At 40.2% G+C, this 18,802-nt stretch overlaps 1 long non-coding RNA gene across 1 annotated transcript; it reads left to right on the top strand.

The window, feature by feature from the left end:
* The first annotated feature begins 11,864 nt into the window (after nt 1–11,864).
* On the top strand, nt 11,865–13,583 carry LOC121638760. The gene is made up of 3 exons (XR_006010066.1): nt 11,865–12,710; nt 12,788–12,864; nt 12,942–13,583. It is a non-coding gene; the product is annotated as an uncharacterized LOC121638760 (long non-coding RNA).
* Nucleotides 13,584–18,802: the final 5,219 nt, after the last annotated feature.

Below are 18,802 nucleotides of genomic sequence, written 5' to 3'. Positions count from 1 at the left end.
TTTTTTTTTTTGTCTTCTAAAATATCTAGTCTGTTTTTTTTTAATTTGGCATGTGTTTATGTAGCATTTACTCCTGCCAGTGCCATATTTTGCCCCTAATAGATTACTTGTCATTAATTGTATCTTAAAATGAAGTTTGTCTTTCTGTCTGTGCTGGTTAATTCTGTGTTTGTGTCACATTTAAGACCTTACTGTGTCTTTTGTTAAGACCTGCTACTTCATGTTGACATTATCATAGACAAAAAGAATGTCTCTGGGTATCAGTATGAGTATTTAAATCTGTGGTACAATTTTATAGATCAATAAAAAAAGTCTTCTTTTTGTATTAAGTCAAACAGCATTACACAAGTAGAATATCTTTAATTCACACCAGCACTTGCCATTCTTTGCTGGTGATGTGATAGTGTTTGCTGGGAGTCATTCCTCCTGAGTCTTTCAGTAGCCTGAAACACTCTACTTCAGCGCAGGGCCTTATTGCCCACCCAAAGAGGTTATAGGGATTCTCCACTGCCCTCTCTCTGCCTAAGTGGGTGGTCCTCTGGCGTATGGCTAAGGCACAGGTGGAGCATTGTAGGGGTGTTCACAAAAATAACCCCCCTCACTCTTTACCAACAAGCCCTTTTACCACTTTTTTTCCAAGCAGACACTACAGAAAGGTACTCTACATATTCCAGAAATGTTCATAATATCAATAAAACACTAATATTGGTAAACTGAAACTTGTGTGTTGACTAAGCTGAGAGAGAGCTGAATACATTAATCATTCATATAGAGTACCTGGTCTTGCAGCCAATCTGAAGAGCTATACTGTGAGCCATATATAGTTGTATATATGCATAAATTGATAAATAAATAAACAAATATAATCCCACCCAACTATACTAAGGATATTCCCATGCCCTGGTTCTGTAAATAATTATAGTTCTGCTAAATGTGTTTCATAAAGTTTACATGGTAAGTTCAGTGCACCCTATCTGTTGTTTGGAACCCTGCAAACCACTAGCAAGATGCTGACATCTCTCAGCTCTGGTGTAGTGCACAAGATATGGATTACTTGGGACCAAAATAAACATTAGCATAAAGCGGGATCTGTGCAGAGCAAGTCCCCTGTAAAGGTTGACTCTTTTCAGTCTTCCTTGTCTTGCTATCACTGTGTCTGTCTCCAGCTTTCTGAAACAGTTAAACTCACTGGGTGAGTAGTGATGCAAGATGTAGTCATGCTTATGTTGTACAACTACACTATGAGATTTTGTTGCTGCCAGCCACCTGCTTATATGTGTTAACAGAGTGTCTTATTGTTAATGGTCTGGGTCACATTTACGAAGACAGACAAAGAGCACATGTCTTAATAAGTTCATAATCTTTGGATGACAAGATATCTTACAGTGCAGCTGACACATTTCATAGTTCATATAAAAAAACATACTTATGCAGAAATACAACAGTTGCTCCCAATTGTAAAAATGCATGCACAAAACAAAAAGCTCCATGATTAATCTACCTCTTCCTGCATTCAATTGACCTTTATGCAAAATCAAGTGACATAGAAGTACCCCCTCATACACCAATGTACAGTTCATTATGCTAATATACAAAAAAAAGTTTTTGTTTTTATTTTTACTTTACTTTGTTGTATATCTTAGTGCAAAAAAGGTTACTCGAAGGCCAACAGATTTGACGATGATGCCATACTTTCAGTTACAGGTATTTAAGACAATGACTGGAATGTTGAAGAATCAGCCAACTTCATGTGAGGCTATCAGAGTTCCTATCCTCTGACGTCTCACATAACTTCCTGCCCAGATCTTTGCAAGGGCCAGATGGTTACATTGGCCACTGGGGAGAGCAAGAAGCCCAGTGAGACAGTTTTACTATGTGCAATTAAGAGACAGATAAACCAAATGCTCAACAAAGCAAGGCATTTCTAGATCCCTGGTTTCAAGACTTTGATAAGGCAACAAGCTGCATTCCCTGGCCAATTTACTGTCTTCAAAATTGAAATACCAGTGCTAATGGACACTCTTACTGTGGCTTGAATGAGAGATTTTTGTCTCAGTTTAATGAGGCTAGAGCACTGTAGATTTACAGTAAAGAATGCTTTACTGATCCAAGTGATGGAACCATCAATGTGAGCTTAAAAAGCAAAGCACTCAAAGCTGGCTGATATGTTTGTTGCTTGGTCACATGCCAACTGATGCTAGAGGGGATAGAGTTTCTTAACCAACGAGCCTGGCTCCACGTATTGCTACACTCTGAGTTCAGGCTGTTTTGTTCCACGTTAACATTTCACAGAAGATCAGGCGCCTGCCCTCTGTGCTTTACCCCAGGGAGCAAGAATCCCCCACAAACTGACACTGATACAATCTCCAGGTAATGGCTGCCTGACTGCAAGCCAGACTGTCTGATGATATACTGTTTGCGTGTACGTATGTGTGTGTTACACTCGAAGAGTTACCCAGCTCCTCTGATGTGGTCACAGGGCCAAAGTTCACTCAGGAATGTGTGGCCAGGGGTGGAGAGGTGCTACAGCCTCCGTTAACGGTGAGGGTAGAGTTTCAACCTTAACCCTCACCCTCACCTTTTTCTTTGGCTGATCTGCCACTTATATTTTTCACCATGACACACGTGTCCACCCCCACCTTTTTAATCAGGTGGCAGAGGCTTGAGTTGGGGGGAAGAAAGAACAGACAACAAAGCAGGGAAAAGGGGTTTTAAAAATCCGAATAAATGAAAGTGGAGTACGGAGCATGCATCAGATGGTGTGTTTGATCTTTTGGAGAAAGTTAATTGACAAAAATGCTGAAAAGAATGCTGTGCAGCAGTGTCATCACTGTGACCTACATACCGTACATAGACTCCGTAGCCTGGAATGCCTACTCTCCCATGTTTTGAGTCTCCTTCAATAACTTATCATGATGTCTCTATCATGTGTTTTTCATTGTCGTCTATTGTCATCAGCACTTTCCTTCTTTTACATTTATTTGCTATGAACAACCATAATGAACAACCAACCAGCAAGGGCACCAAATTTGGGGAAAAAAAAAACAACAGACCAATAGGGATTGACAATAGCAACATGATACACAGACCAAAAATACCAGAGACAGACATTTACTGAAGCACAAGACATGGCCGACAGCCAGTTTTTGGCTTAGTGTATAAGAGGCCTTACACTCAAGTAAGTGATGTTTTTGGCCTTTTTTTCATTGAACTATAGTATTTATCCTTGTATTTTCCTTGTGGTTAAATATTGATTAAAACTAAGACTGACAGAGATTTGAAAACAACTGTGACACGTGTTGTTGCACTAATAACAGCTTACAAGCTAATATCTGGCATATCACAAAGTGCACGCCTTCTTAACTGTGAATGTTGCTCAAAACATACAACCTGAAGCCTTTCTCGTGTGTTGTCACTATTATATTACAATATTCTTAATCAACAATGTGAATAAATCGCAGCCATTTTCACTGAGGATGTAAGGTCAGAACTATAACACTACTATCTAATATGGAGGCTCTGAAATTGGCAGCAACAAATAGTGGACAAAACTAGATTGAACTTATTTTTTAAAGCTGTTGTGAAGGCAACCAGAGGTTCCATGTTGTGTGTGGCAAATGTATCGCCAGTCTGCAGTCCAGTTTGATTATTCTTGAGAGCGCTGATTATCAGAAACTGTGTGGCCTAACACAGCGTGTAGGATTCAGCGTAATGTCATCCCTTCACTGTATTAAAGTGGCACTTTCTCTGGGAGGTAGAGGTATACTGGACCAGTGGATTGTTGCCTCCTCGTGGCACCAACAACAAACCCATCAATGCACAAAGTGAGAAAGGGTTTGTTTGACTTCTTTTCGCAAGTGTACTAGCCTTTAAAAACCCTCTTAAGCACACTACTTATATGACAAGGCAATTTTCACAACCTGCAACATTTAACAGAAATGCGACCTTTTGTAAACATGCTGTGAAACACAAGCAACGTTTAGTTTAGTCTGGGATAGTAGCTGAAACTGATCATGTTGTTAGCTTGGACCAAACAATTGTGTCAATAAATTCATTGTCAAAATAGGCTGAAAAATGACCAGATCCCAACTTTACAATTAATGATTCAACATTTCCAAATGACTATCAAGACCTAATATAGAAGTGTCAAATGCAAATCTGCATGCATGCAAATCTTTAGGTGCATATATTTCTGTGCATATATTTACGTCTTCTGTGTAGCTGCAAGAGATAACAGAAAAATTTTATTAAAAAGAGGTGAGAGTTTTGCATATCGAAATGTGAGACTTTGCTGTCTTTGGAACTTTGCTTGCCTGGATCGACAAATGTCTTCTGATCTTGGAAAATGCTGTGATCCCCATGGAATATTAAACAATTTCCATGCATCTTTTTTGCTGGTTGACACAGCTTACTTCCTTGTCATATCTGCTCAGGAATTTAGATCTGCCAAATAAACTGGGCTGAATATTGATTTCTGCTCCCTGGTTGCTCACACTCCTCTGTGATGATGCTGCACTAACACCTATCAGTAGAGGGGGAGTGACCTAGTTTACAAGAACTGCATCACCACTGCTGTATGCATATAACCTAACCTGGAAATCTTTATCTTTGTGCTGCTATTTTAATATTCTCAGAGTACTCTAGAAGGGAGTTATTAAGTTTTCTACTAACTACAGAAATGGCAACGCAGTCATCAACTAAACTTTAGATTTGGAAATTACATGTTTAGAACTGCATAAATGTTATTATCTGGATGCATAAATCTTATAAACACCATCAATAAACCAGCAAAAAGATAGTTTACAAACAGCCATTCAAAGCACATATGGAGCCTTAAGCCATACCTCATTACTGTCACCCATAAAGTAAAAAATAAAAAAATAAATAAAATAGTATTAATGTACGTTAATAAAAAGTACAATGTAGGCTAGTATTAGTGCAACTAATAAGATATAAGAGATGTTTAAAAAGAAGACATCCACTCCTATTTCTTTTCTGTATGATTTAACACTAGAAGTCCCAGGAATTTTGATGTCTCCCTAAAGTCCCAGAGAAGGGTCGAAAGACCTTTAGTCCAAACTGACGACTCTGCTGGCAAAAATTAGCATCTCTTCATTTGTAAATGCAGCCATTACCTGAGGAATGCACCCATTGCATCCAGCCCCTCCTTGTTACCTTGAAACGTCTGGTAAATTCTGTGGCAGTGGGGGATGGTGGGCTGAGGGGGATAAATAGTAGCTAGCTTCACCTCGAACAAATAGAAGGAAGCAAAATGCAGAGGCGGCTTACAACTCAGCAGGCATTGGACCTGATCCTCAGCGATACAAACCCTTGTGACTCAGATGGAGAAGAGATACAAATTCAGCTGGATTCGGACTCTGACTCTGAGCAGTCTTCAGGTAAGATTTGAAATTATTATTGAACTTTTTGGTATGACAAATTTCTTTCTTTCTGCTTTGTCCTGTACTGTGAGTTGCAACACTGGAATTTCTCCATTTTGGTACAAATAAAGGATTTTTTTAATCTTATTTCCAAAACATCCTATTTTCGTCCTCTGAAATTGTGAAATTGTTTACCTTGCAGATGATGAGACTGCTCCACTGCCAGAAAAGAGGGCTCGGTTGGGAAGTGAGAGGACAGAGATGGCTAAAGATGGCACAGTGTGGCATGAAGAACAGCTGGGGACATGTCTCAATTTCACCCCAATAGAACCATACGGCACAGATGGAGAGCCAACTGCTAAGGCCAGAAGAAGTATCCGGACTCGTCTTCAAAGCTTCTTCTGTTTTATAACACTTGAAATGCTTCGTAGCATTCAAGAATGGACCATTCAGCATGCACGGCAAAAGGAGCAGGCAGATTGGTTCATGAACCTCCCAGAACTAATGGCATTTATTGCAATTATTATCTTGCGGGGGGTGAAGAAAGTTCCATCACTACGTGACAATTGGTCAGCAGAGCTGGGAAACCCACGAATCATTGCTACTATGGCCCGAAAGCGCTTCCAAAACATCATGCAACACCTACGCTTTGATAACATGTTCACACGCAGTGAGCGAGTGGAGACAAATAAGTTTGCTGCAATTTCTAATCTGTGGGAATCTTTTGTCAATAACTGCATCAGATCTTATAACCCTGGTCGACACATCACTATTGATGAACAGCTTTTCCCGACAAAGACTCGCTGCAGTTTTCTGCAGTACATTGCAACAAAACCGGACAAATTTGGCATTAAGTTTTGGCTGGCTTGTGACTTGAAATCAAAGTACATTTGCAATATCCTGCCATATCTTGGCAAGGACCCCAGTCGTCCCAGTGGAGAGAGACTCTCTGAGAGTGTAGTGATGAGGCTGATGGAGCCGTTCATGGATAAGGGCAGAACTGTAACAACAGACAATTTTTTTACATCGCTGTCCCTTGCGCAACGACTGCTTAGCCGGAAAACCACCATCCTTGGCACAGTCAACAAGATTCGCCGGGAAATTCCTCAGTCAACTAGACAGAAGGACCACACTAAATTCACCACTCGAGTGTTTTCCACCACTGGTGCAACACTCACAGTATATGCGCCGAAACGGAAAAAGACTGTCTATCTTCTCAGCAGCATGCACAATGTGGTTGAGACTGAGAATACCACCAAAAGGAAGCCAAACACTGTCACACAATACAACACCACAAAGTGTGGTGTGGGTGTGATGGACCAGATGGTGCGGGAGTACAGCGTGCGTGCAGGAACACGGAGATGGCCAGTCGCCGTGTTCTACAACATGATCGACATGGCGGCACTGAACGCTCATGTTCTTCATAAGGAATGCACCGGAGTGCAGGAGAGAAGAGTGGACTTCCTGGTTGAGCTCGCGAAAGAGTTGGCCAACTCTCATGTGAGTCAGAAGAAGGCACATAAGGAGCAACTGCTTCAGCAGCAACCTCCCACACCTAGCCCTGGGAAAAGGGCAAAATGTCAGGTCAACCATCGATGCAAGAACAATTGCGCAACTGTAAGATGTGTTGACTGCTACAAATACACATGTGGCAAATGCAGGATGGAGATACCATGGAAGTGCCAAGCATGTTTGGACTTAGCACAGACGGACTGCTGAAAGAGCAGAAAAGCCATTCACACAAGGGCATGCCACTGTAGCCTTGTGTAAATATTTGTGAAATTGTTTCATTACTTGCATTATTTTAACTGTTTTGTTGTTTTTTTTATGACAAAAATAAAAAGCATTGGAAAAAATTCACAGTTGTTCTTTTATATCTTTGTCATGTTGACATTTATGCCCTCTTGACTTAGACACTAATGCTTCTGGATATTTTACTCACAGACCCTGCCTGTACCACCACAATCAAAAAATGTTCATTTTAAATATTCAAAATTGTTCATTGCTTGGGCTTTTTGGACATAAGGTACATGAACATTGGGTTAGAAAGTTTGAAAAATTGGTAAAAAATTCTGAAAAATTTGTATTTTTTCATTTGTATGAAAAGAGGAGAGCTGGACCTTTTAAAGTGATTTTTTAAAAAAATATGAATTCATCATTTTGTCATATCATTCTAAATTGTTTGCTTTTTTATTGAAGGCCCACAATGATTATCTTTTTTTTTTTCTTCTAAAAGCACACAAATGTGTCGAGGAGGTATATATCATATATCATATCAAATATATTTTTAATTATTTGAAATATACTAGAATGCAGGAAAACCTTTCTGAATCTGTTTGAGGTCTACTCCAATCTCATACTCAGGGGACCAAGCAGTGTCTCAAGCCAAGCTTTGGGCAAAAGTTGACAGTCCAGTTTCAAGAGTCTACAGTGTCTCCCCTAAGTATGCGCCCTCCTGGGGTGTGCCAGTAATTGACTCGTCTACAAACAAAAGAAGCTGTTCACAGCTTAAGACAGGATTTTAGCTAAAATCCTACTGGTCAATCGACCCATCTCTGGGTTGTAAAGGTAGAAAGGTCAATTGACCCCTCTCTGGGACTTCTAGTGTTAACATGGAAATGTGACCATAAGTGTAAGTGTCTATAAACAGGCTCTTCTGTTCCTTCCTGTTTTAGTGGTGACCTGTTCAAGCAATGTATGGTATTTATTGGTGCATCCTGCAAATATGTACCCAGACAGTATGTGATCCTCAGACAGGACAGTGTTTCCTCCTCTTGTAGGGCAGTCTTGTCTGAAGGATCAGTCTGGCGAGGTCATCCAGACAGAGAGAGGGAGAGAGAATATCTCTCCTTTATGATGTTTTGAGCCCAGAGCTGGAAAAAAAAAATATCTTTTTTTTACTGTTTCAGTTTTCCTTCACAATACTCAGTCTATCCTCTTTAGTCCTCATGACCGTTTTGTAGTTTTTTTTTATCTTTTTTGTCTGTTTTATAAAATCTCTTCTTTCTGTTCTTTTTTAAATGATATAATTAATTTAACATTATTTCTGATTCAGCGTTCCGTCTCTTCTTTTGTGTGCCTCTGCTGGTGTGCCTCTTTCTGTCTCACTTCTTCTGTCTCACTGCTGGTGTTTTTCTGAAAAATAACAAGGTCTGGGGTTGTGCATGTGCATGTGTTCTGCGCTGGCTGCTTAGGCTGGATGCTCTGGATGCACTGGGTTGGCTTCTTGTGTGGTCCCCCGGCAAACTTTATGATTTATTCAGCTAAAGGCAGAGGAGCACGACCCCCAGTGACCACGGAGAGAGAGCTGCACGTGGGTTTAATGATTTCACCACAAAAATGTCTGCTATGGCTGGGCCTGCGTGGAGCCCAGAACACCCCCCCACCTCCAACACACACACATACACACACACACCCTCCACCCTCAATTAGATGGATGGGGGGGGGGTTGAAAGTTGAAAAGAAAGCTTCGTCTGACCAGCCTAAGTCAATACAAATGCTTTCTGCTACACATCTAGATACAGGGATTGCAAGTACCGAAGCAGATAGATAGATAGAAAGTTAGATCCATTTGGCATGTTGCAAATGTTTGAAATGTCTGTCTTTCAACAAATCCTCAGTGATTCCTCTGTTTGTGTGTTGTTATTCTTTATCGCGCCTTCTGGATATTTTTCTTTATCCATCCAAGCCCCCCGCACCTGTGTCTTTTTGCCATTGAGAGGCATTATTAGAATGTGGACGCTGAGGATGATGTAACCAAGCTTTCAAGAACAGAGAGAGGGGCAAAAATAATGGTGTGTGTGTGTGTGTGCGTGTGGTTGTGTGTGTGCGTGTGTTTGTGTGTGTGTGTTTGTGTGTGTGTGTGTGTGTGGGGTGGGGGTTTTTTGGCATATTTTTCTGTGCTGTTGTCCAGGTCTGCTGGCTCAAGAAAGTGACTGCTGAGGGCTTGGATCTGGATGCTCTCTGTCTGTTTGGCTATAATTCACCAGAACAAGATGATGTCATTCACAGGGATTTGGGAACATTCTTGATAAAGAGACAAAATCACAGGAGCAAGCCCAATGATGTTGTCTGAGTGTAAATAAGCTATATAGCTATACTACTCCTCCTTCTAATTTAGTATGAGTTGGTGGTTTAATTTAGTTTAGCTGCTTCATGTCCGTTCAGCTTGTGTGTGGGAGAATATGATTAAGTGCGTGTGCTTTGATTTGTTTTTTGTTAAACTTTGGGTGTGCTTGTGTTTTTATTATTTAAACAATTGTTCTTGTCATGTAAAGCACTTTGTCCTGTCCTTATGCATGAAAAGTGCTTTATAAATAAAGTTTGATTTGATTTGATTTGATTTGATTTGATTTGATTTGATTTGATTTGATTTGATTTGATTTGATTTGATTTGATCAAGCAACCCATGGGATGATATTTGGTAAGACAACAGTCTCAAATGATCAAATGTACCATCAGTTGTTTCAGATTCTCATTTTAGCTAAAACTCATGGAAAAACAAATAAACATACAGAAAGAAAGAAAGAAAAAAAGAAACAATATAGAGAATAGAAAATAATTCTGACAACCCCTCTCCATTTTTCCAGAATATATAGCCCAAGATGATTGGTTTTGTCTTGGTCTCCTTCAGAGTTATGTTTCCAGTTAGTTACTTTTCTGTTTATTTCAGTACCTGACCATGAAAGAAACTGAATAAGTCATTTCCATGAAGTGACATTTTAAAAGTTTGTTTCAAATTCACTTTGCCACAGGAATCAAATTCAGCTGCTGACTTTGCAATTGTTTTGTTCTTTTTTGAGCTGTCTTTTTTGAACAGTGCCCCTTTAATTACATGAGATGCCAGCCAATCATTGCCAGCCTATATAAGCAGAATGCTCCTGCAAACTCAGTTTCAACCCTGGGTTTCCGTCTAATTCTTGGTTGCCTGTCCCATGACACTGCTGCAGGTATGGTCTGCTGCTACTCTTGCAGCTCTGTTCTTTCTTAATGCCTGTGGTGCAAGTGTTTATTGTGGCTGTTGCTCTTTTTGTACCTTATTTTGGAATAGGTCTTTCCAAGGAGACCTGTGGTTTACTGCTGGTACATCTATCTTAACCCTAGAACATTAAGGTTGGGTGAAAGTCACCCATGCTGCATTGGTTTTAAATGGCTACTCACATAATGTTAGTGTTCTAGGGTTAATGGTATTTTGCCACGAGTTACTAGTAGTGATAAGTAGGGATGTGCCATCTAAGGTACGTCACAATTCAATTTGATTACGATTCAGGGTGCTTTCATTTGATTTTTCGTGTCTACCTCATACTTTTAATTCCATTCAGTATCCATTAATTCAAGTAACAAAATAAAATTATTGCAAACCATGCATAAATCCAACACAATATTTTCCATATTATGTTCATATTTTTCCATGGAAGCAACAGCAAGGATGTGTTCGCAATAATTAGGAGCAACAACATGTGTTTGATTAATGCGCATGCATAACACAGAAATCTGCAAATGATCCATCAATTCAGCATCACTGACTACTCAGAAATTGTGTGGGCATACCATTGACTGTGAAGCCACTACTCTGTTTAGTTTATTATACTGCATATTAGTGATGGGCAGGTGAAGCTTCCCAAAGCATTAAAGCTTTTCACCAAATGGGCTCATTCAAGGGCGAAGCTTCATTATGTTTCATTTGCTCCATGAAGACATCTAGTGGACAAATAATTTCACAGTTCAAGCTATCACAACAACATCAGTAATTTACAGAATAAAATCAAATTTCCTCCATGTTATTGGCATCTGTTTAAGAAAAGTATGCATTTGTTTTTGATGTCTGTATTATGTTATTTGTACTTCTTAATGTACAATAGTTACAAGGGAAAGTGGAAATAAAGTTCATGAGTAACAGGGGGAATGCTCCATTGAGTTGTGGGGCAGTAAATGTGCTTTTGTGACTTGGGAAAAATCTATTTATTAGAAATAATCATTTTTCAACACTTTTAGGAATCAGGCGATTTTTTTTTTTAAGAGTATTTCTCCTGCTTTTGAAAACACTCTCACATGTCACCAAGGATGCAGGAGTGCTCAAAAGGGCCATTACCAGCTTGTGCAGGGTGGGGTACACATATTTTTGTTTTTTCCAGTACTCCATGGGGTCATCTGCTAACATTGTACTCCACCATATACCACTGTACTTCAATGGTTGCATCAGTGGTAACGTTTTGTCTTCGTTCTTCTATTACTTTGTCATCCAGATGACACCACAGTTTGCTGCCTAAGGTGGAAACAGGCTGTAAGTTACAGTGTATGAATTTATATGTATAACAGTCACATCACCCTGTGTTACAGGCTGAGCCGACTCACCAGGCTTGACGGCATCAGTCGAGAAGAATTATGAAGAGAGTAAAGAAGATGCCATCAAAGCTGTGAAGAAGGCAGAAGAGGTCAGCCTAACTGCTGACATGTGGTCATCCATTGCCACGGATGGCTACCTTGGGGTCACCTAACACTACATCAGTGAAGACATGGAGCTAGCAAGTGTTCTGCTGAGTGTTGGCCACTTCAAGCAGTTTCACACAGCTGAGAATTTAAGCGATATGGACTCACAGTTGACTGCATAGGAATTGAGGCATAAAGTCCACTGTCTCATCATGGACAATGCATCAAGCATGCTGTCAATGGCAAGACTCATGGGACTGAGGAATGTGCCGTGCTTTGTACATAGCCTAAATCTGGTTGTCAAAAAGGCACTGGAACAAACAAAGGTTTTAACAGACACCAGGACCAGCGTCAAGGCCAAAGAGCGGCTGGTTGAAATCCAGCAATAACTCCAGAGGCCAACACAAACTCATTCAAGAGGTCGCCACCCAGTGGAACTCCAGCTTTTTGATGCTGCTGCTTCTTAACAAACAGTGTGAACCAGCTGGAGCTGTGGTCATATTTTTGGCCGCTGGTGTCCCTCCCCTCATGTGATGAATATGAAACCATTGCATGCCAAGAGGTTCTCTGACCATTCAACTTGGCAACAACAGAATTTCCTCAGAGAAGATAGTGTCAGCATCAAAAGTCATTCCAATTATCCTAATGGTGCAGCATAAGTTTTCTACAAAATCAAGTGTACCATAAAATCCAACAGCAATTGAACTGACCCAATAATTTTTACACACAAGGTGCCATATTGAAAATATTTGTGTCCTGGTAACGGCAACTATACTGGATCCCCAACTCAAAACAATTGCGTTTGGGAATACAACATCTGCACAAGACGCTGTTTCCAGGGTAACCGCTGAATGTGCTGAAAGCATGAGAATGGAAAGGGTGGCACCATCAACATCACAGGTACGCTAAATTTCCTTGTTTTCTTAGCTATGTAACAAGCATACATAATACTGTACTTATACTGTTTCTACTTTCAGTCACTAACAGAACCAGCATCTAGATCTGCAGCAAGAGGACCAGGAAAACTTGTGGGACCTTCTGGATAGCCGAGTTGGTTTGTATTAGCCTCTAACTACCATCTGCATTATTTTCTCCTGAAATAGGCTTGTAGTCACCTAATTATTTGTTTAGGTGCAACCCAGAGCACTCAAACTGCGACAGCAGATGCCATAGCGGAGGTGCAGCAGTATTTAGCCGAATCCTGCTTCTCCAGAGGACAAGACCCAGTCAAATACTAGAGGACACGCAGAACTATGTACCCCAACCCATTCAGTATTTGCTCATGCCAGCCACATCTTTTCCTATGCGAGCAGGTCTTCTACAAAGCTGGAGAGGTAGTCATGCCTTCATTATACCTGAAATACTGGGTGTGGGTCTTATCCTACTGTGTGGGTGTGATGTATGGTGGTGTGGCTGGGATCCTGCTATGGGGTGGGGATTACTGTCTGTGTTTTTATGTGCAATGAACAACTGACCAGGTTATTTTATATTTAATGAGAAACTTTGTTTGTGGCAGGGCGGGGTTGGGCGGTGATAAATATGTTAAGGATGTTCCATACTGAGTGCCAACAGAGCTTTGAGGAACTGAAAACCAGACACACAACTACACTTGTGCTTGTTTATACAGACTTTTCCTTGCCCTTTTTCTTGGAGGTGAGTGCTAGTTGTTTTAAACCCAGTTTGACAAGCTCCAAAGTGGGATTTTGTTTGTGTGGCACTGAAAACTCTGGAATTAGTTTTTTAATTTATTTTTTAATTTATTTTTTTAATGCTAATAAATTACCTGCACTCCTGGGCATGTGTTTACCCTTTTTAAGTATGGTGGTGTGATTGGGATACACCTCCTCCTGATTAAGATTATTGAACTTCATCAAGTTTCTTTCTAAGACTGTTAACAAGCCATCCATTTCATTCAGGTGTGTAACAGTAGGGTTTCCTCTAAAACGTGTAAGGCAGCAGGTCCTGAGGACCAACACTGAGAAACACTGACACAAAAGATAAGTTTAGTATATTAGCTGATCTGTTAGCCTGTTGGTTCACTGCTTTGGCTTACTAGGACACATAATGGAAATCCATCACTGTTTCTTAAATGATTTTACATGTGCATCTCCTGCTAGTTAAAGTCTAGACTGCACTTTTTGCTGTTCAAAGATACTGAAAATATAGCTCCTTCCATCTTTTACCACTTATCCAAGGTTGGGTCATAGAGGCAGCTACTTAAGCAGGGAAGCCCAGCCTTTCCTCTCTCTGTCCAGTTCTTCCAGCTCATCTAGAGAAATCCCAAAGCATCCCCTGGTCAGCCTAGAGACATAGGCCCGTGTGTCGTGGGTCTTCCCCAGGTCCTTCACCTAGTGAGACATACCCAGAATACTTTATCAAGGATGCGTCCAGGGGGCGTTCTTCTCAACCCTAGCAGCAGTTCCTACCAGATAACCAAACTTCTCACTAGGGTTGAAAATAGGGACGCACCGATACCAGTATTGGTCCAGTACTATGTACGTGTGCTAGTACTCGATATTCATAAGTGTTCCAATATTACACAACCTATACTAATGTGAAAAAAAATAGGACTGTCAAAATGAATATGTTGATGCAAAGAGATTAATGTCACAGCTGTGAAAATAATCCACCAAAAACCACTTTATCCTCCTTATTTATGAGGACTGTGACAGTTTTAAACCTTACATTTAGGGGCCACAGGATTACCCATTTGATATATCACACAATTAACTACTTAGTCGTTGCATCTGGCATTCTGGTCCACACTCCTTACCAGTGAATTGAAATATTTCTTAGTACTCAAATCGGTATTTTTTGGGGGGGTATTCAAATGTAAGTGCTTGTACTGAGTTTGAGAAAATGTGATATTGAGCCATCCATAGCTGAGACCACTGAGTAGTTTTAAAAATCTTTATTTAGATAATGAATTTGTCTGAAGGTTTACAATGGGTTATGCTTTCTCATGGATATCTGCACAACTGTACTCTAGTTTTTGAATCTGGAAAAAGTATTCATCTGCTAGCCCAGGGCTAGGCAGGTTTGAGCCTTGAGAGCTGATATCAGTCTCTTAGGCGAGTTACATACTCTGCGAGAAGTGAGAACTTTATTGTTGTTCTTGAGGCTGCAAGAACAAGGAAAACGTTTGTTTTGTTCTGGTCACTACATAAAAGCCTCGTCCGTGATGAGGCAGGGATTACTGCGGAGCGATGTTTATCAGGGTATTTCCATATCTTTTATTAAGAGTGTAATTGTTCTATTTGTAGGCAAGATTTCTTATTTTCAAATATGATGTTGCTCCCTCTAAAAACTCTACTCTGCTGGTAATTTCATACTTAAGATAAAACATTGTCACAATTTTGGTCAAGCATTTTTTTTCTTCTCAGGGGTCTATCAGAGAAACATAGAAACACGGAACCTTCTACAAACTCTTATGACTACTTTGCTTCTTGGGACAGTTTTGGCCAAAAAACTCATACTCAAAGGATGGAAAACATCATCTACTCCAGGTTTCAGAAACTGACTTAATGAACTGGTGAATTTAATAACTTTGAAAAAAAAAATCTGATTTCTAAACTCTGGAAATATGCACAAATGGGAAGAAACTTAGAACCCTTCACTGAAATATATAGATACGTAAACCATGGAGTTCTTGTTTCTTTACCTTTATTTTACTTAATTTAATTAATTAATTTATTTATTTATTTAATTCTGCTATATGGTGTTACCAATCATTTTTATTAACAATGTTGTTCTCATTGTAATGTCATCAATAATGGTAGTGATAATAAGAATATTTTATTTATTTTTTTCTGTTCCCTGGTAATATGTGCTTGTGAATTATTTGAATATGCTTTATGGTAGCAGGACGTCAAGGGAGTAGACCAGGGTGCTGTTTCCTTGGAGACCCTCCTACCAATTTTGCATTGGTGGTCTGCTATTGTAAAATCTCTAATTCAGGGTGGAGATAGACACCTGACTCCTCATGTATATTTGTGTATGTATAAATGTAGTTGTGAAAAAAAAATTAAATCAAATGATTTTATTTTACTGCAAACAAATGATGAAAAACATGTCCCTGTTCATGGCAAGGCAGGACTATGCACGCAGGGGTGTCTGTGTCTGTTTGTACCAGGTTTTATATTCATTTTTGTACTTTCTCACCACTTCAATCAGCTGTTATTAAAAACTATCTGTTCAACCAATCAGCGTAAATGCGGAGGTGACAACTTTCCACTTCATGCTTTTCCAGGCTTAACCACGCTCACCTCAAACGTCCAACCAATCATACAATACTTCTAGGATCACCATGAGAAGGAAGTTCTGCTTGGCTGATGCATCGAGAACAAGGCACAAGATGTCCCCAGACATGTCCACAAGAAGAAAATACGTCATTTTGTTCTCGTGTCCTCAAGAACAAGAAAAAAGTTCTTGCTTCTACCGGAGTATGTAAAAGGCTTTACTCATTACCTTGATCTTTGGTGAAGTTTAGGCTACAAAATTTCTGGGTTAGGTTCAGCCACTAAGATGACTCTAGGTTAAGGAACAATTATCAAATTTAGCATGTTTAAAGTATACTACTACATTATGTTAATTCAGTAAAATGGATAATGACACAAAAATACAATGTTGCTCCCAGATAATCGGATGAACTGAAGCCAAGACTCCTTACAAAACAGCAGTACATCCAACACAGAGTGACACCAGAGGTTGTTGGGTTATCAAAACATGCTTTCTAAAATGTAAACAGTACAACTGAAACTCTCATCTTAAAGATGACCTTTTTAACTTTTCATACATTCAGTTGACTGCGTTGTAAAGTTTTAAGGGTCATCAAGCCTTGGTCGAACTGCACAATAAATTCACATACTTTATTTAGAAGCAAGCAAACAAACTTTACTTCACCCCTACACTTATTTTTAAGTTTTAAAAGTTCAAAGATTTCTTTCTACTAAGTGCACCCTGGTTTGGACAGGAGCTCTTGTGTGGTAGTATCACTTACATCACAGCAGGTTTTTGTCTGTGTCTGCATGAATGTCTCCTGAGTGTCTCTGCATGTGTGTCAGAGTGAAACCGTATCAAACCAGTCATCATTACAAGCTCATTCCACAACCCCAGGAGGGATTACACAACGGTCAGCACACAGTGGGTGTGACACAAGCTTCTCAGTCAACCCTGGGCTCAGGGCTCACAGTGAGTAATGAGTCCACCCATCAGAACCTAAGCACACGCCCAGAGCCCAAGGAAATGTATGTGCTCACCACGTCTGGTATGACAACCCCCCTCCTCGACTGGCCAGGAACAGAAACTCATATCTGCTTCTCTGCCTTTGATCCCGAACAATCCCTCACACAAAAGACATTATATGGCAAACTATGTAAGATTTAAAGGCTTATAGTGTCGCATAGCTCCATGGTAAAGACACAGCTGCACACATAGACATTCAATTTCTGTCTGTCTGCATGTCTTCCTCTTTCTTCTCTGTGTACCTGTATCTACCCCCCAACACGCATTCACAATAGCAGGCCCGCACATAAATCAATAAATATGGCTCAATGCAAAGAAAACACTTACCCAAAACATGCAGCAGTGATGAAAGCATTTATTTGCTCAGTGGGGTCTACTCTGATATGTGAATGAGCCATTTTGTTTGTGGTGAAAATGGAGGTGAATAAATTCAAGTGCAGAGGGTGGAATTCAATGTCTAGGGGCCTCGTGAGCCCAATATAGTTCAGTGGGAGTTTTTGTGGCATGGTCTTGAGTTAACTGTTGTACAGATAAAAAATTCAGCAAAGGTGGTAAGAAATGAACACAGATAGACTTCAAAGTTGATTATAAATGGAAAACTCAGGGGAAAATATAACATAAGTGCACATCCAGGCATGGAGACAGTTTTTTTTTGTATCGTCTTGTCACGTCACCTCTTTTCATTCTGGTTTCCTCCTCCTTCCTGGCTTCTTCCTGCTTCTTGAAAGGATTTGGTAATACCAGTTGGTTCCAAGTGTGACATATCCTCCCACTCATGCTTTTTTTCCCCCACTCACTCTAACCCCTCGAACCCGGTCCCTCTTTAAGGGGGCGTTTGTTTTGGGTCCTGTCACCACTATGCACTGCGTGATTCCAGCTACGATGGTGGTGAACCATCTCTTCCTAATTACCACACTCAACATGAGTCACATAGGGAAAACAGACAACGAAAGAGGCGTTCTCTGCTATTTTTGGACCCTGACATCGTCCCCATAAGAGACTTTTCTATCCATGCCCACCCTTCTCTGTCCCTCTGATCTCTGGACCTCCTTAACAGATGAAACAAGCACTTCAAGGAGGTCCTGAATCACTGGACCCACTATGCCGTTCACTTGTCTGGTGTGAACAGCTGCCTGTTTTGGTTTGTGTCAGACACACAAATATTCATACACAGTGTTTGGGTTTTGCAGTCTCCCTCAACAGGTCCTTCATGTCCTGTGAGTTATGACAAACATTACTTTGCTCCTTTACACATTATTCTAGCACATGCTGCCAAACTGTATTGCTGTGTTTTCACATAGCATGGGTCATTTGACAATTCAGTGTTTAAACAGCTGTAATGAGCACTCAACATTACTGATCGGATTCTGGAGAAAGAGAGATCAGCTATAGTCTTTATTCATGGAAAAAAAAAGACTGAGATGGTAATATTCAGTGGATACATCTCACTCTTTGTGGTGTAGGGACCTCTGACTTCAAGAGCAGATGTAACCTTTTGGGGTAATCTACTTTGTGTCACATCTACATCAGGCTGCACTCAAAGAGTCATTCAACCTCATGAAAATTTCCACATCTACCAGAAGCAATGTGACTAGTGGGAGTGCTTTGTTTCCTAGTGCTTATTGGTTAAAGAAGAGAAAAAACATCCTTAGGGATGCTATGCTAGCCACCACAGATGTTCATCTGTCACTGCTAGAAATAAGCACATGTGTTTAATTTTTACAGAGACACATAGGAAACAGTAAGAA

This window comes from Melanotaenia boesemani, chromosome 4, assembly GCF_017639745.1.
Source record: "Melanotaenia boesemani isolate fMelBoe1 chromosome 4, fMelBoe1.pri, whole genome shotgun sequence".
Taxonomy (NCBI): Eukaryota; Metazoa; Chordata; class Actinopteri; order Atheriniformes; family Melanotaeniidae; genus Melanotaenia; species Melanotaenia boesemani.
Note: the sequence above shows the minus strand (reverse complement) of the source record. Positions and strands in the feature narration are given on the sequence as shown.